Source organism: Euprymna scolopes, chromosome 27 (assembly GCF_053919585.1).
Source record: "Euprymna scolopes isolate OS-2025 chromosome 27, ASM5391958v1, whole genome shotgun sequence".
Classification (NCBI taxonomy): Eukaryota; Metazoa; Mollusca; class Cephalopoda; order Sepiida; family Sepiolidae; genus Euprymna; species Euprymna scolopes.
Window position 1 is genome coordinate 105,929,485 of NC_136508.1, and position 2,084 is coordinate 105,931,568.

Sequence of the window (2,084 nt, forward strand, 5' to 3'; positions counted from 1 at the left end):
TTTAAATTCATATTTGATATTTTAAAATGTGCCATCCATTTATTTTTTATTTACATTCTATAAAAATGAAGGAAATTTAATTTGAAATTTAATTTTAAATTCGGGGAGGATACATTTTTTTACTCATACATTTTATTTTTAAGGATTGTTATATTTGCATATCCCTCTATATTTACATGATAAACCAAAAAAGCAGCAGCAGCTGCGACAGCATCTATAATGGCGACGCTGAGAAAAATCCGTTCGTCGATGCAATACATATAAGCGCATTAGATTCACAGGATAACTCCAAAGCACATATTTTCATATACACACATCGATAGAATAGCTCGCACATCACTTCAACCAAGAAAACCGTCAGATAAGGCTGTACAGCAAAAGAAAAAACCAAAATGTAAAACGCAAGCACCACAGTAAATGCAACTCAGGTAGCATATTAGCGCAAATAAGTATTGAACAAAACATTGCAACAATTCAACACCGACTAGGTTACATTGACAATTTTTCAGCTTTAAATTGATATAACACATGCATACATACACCAAACAGACGATTCCCTACAACGCATTAAGACACAATAAACAAACACAATAGCAAAATATAAGCTAATTATCAATTTGCCCTTTGTCTTCAACTACGTCTGCAACACCACTATAAAAACAGTAGCCATCGCGACAAAAAGTCAGTCACCCAGAGTCACAGCAAATATACAGCATGGGATAATCATTGGCTCCATTGGATAACTTCCCGACGTTAAATCCACTCTCGCGTGCATCATCCTTACGAACTTTTTACTTTCTCGTTAAGTTTAATTTTATAAATAAACTATTAAGAAATCAATCATTTAAATTTTAAACCTATATTGTTTGTCTGGATCCTTCTCGCCACCATACGCTTATTCATAATATAACAGGACGCTCCAACTTATTAATAATAATGGTATTATTTAGAAATCTATTCTTAACATGAGAAAGGGAGTCGATTGCTAACTAATTTGTACTTTCACATAACAATTTGATAAATGGGTATTTTAAGAAAAAACGAAAAACTGGTCCAAAATCAAATATATAACCAATGCAATCATGTGTTTCTAGTTTATTTTCTTGTTTCAAATCTAATTTATTTCATTTCATGATTTTGTTGTTTTGGGCAATTCCTTGCTTTTATTTGTTTTTGTGAAATGTAACCATTTATTTGTCTTTTATTAATACACGCCTTCACTTACACCATTGTTTTGTTTTTATTGTGACTAATTCAGAGCCATAGCACTGGCGACAGAAGGATTCGAGAATACGTACTCACACTAAAACTTTAATGCCTTAAATCTGATTTTTATATCTTCATAAATAAACTTGATTTTTATATCTTCATAAAATTATTTTGGAATAATAATACACGCAAAATATAGATTTACAAAAGAAATCCAAACAAACCTTTAAAAATTGACAAAAATAATCTCAACTTGATAGAAAAACAATTCGGCACACTTAACGAATAAATGGATTTGTTTTAAACGAGGAACGAAATGACCTAAATCCTTTGTTCCTTAGCAGTATTACGAAATGTAATACCAGTAACTCTTCTACCTACTTGGATCATCTTGTTCTGTGTTTTAACTTATATTGAAGTGTTTATTTACTTTTAAAAATTCGTACCAAGCCTTATGTTAGAATTAGAAAAAAATTGCTCGATATAAAACAGTCATATAGGAAGTCCCGATAATCATTCAAAAATCGATAATTAAACAAAACACTGGTAGAAAACCACCAAATAAATATCACGATGATAATCTTTGCTGTTTTGTTTATGTCCAACGATTTTTATGATATTTTTTATTTATAAAATTGTTAAGTTAAAGTACAGAATAGTTAACAACACACAGGATCTAATCCCCATCGCAAACAAACAAGGAAAACAAAACTTGATATGAGACATAAAAAAATGTCAGATTAAAAAAAATAATTTTAGGAAATTTTTGGTGCTTGTTTTAAATAGAGTTGATGTATGAATAATTTTTTTTAAAAATATGTCGTTTTAAGCAAAATCATCACATAGCTGTAATTTTAAAATAGTAATATTTTCAA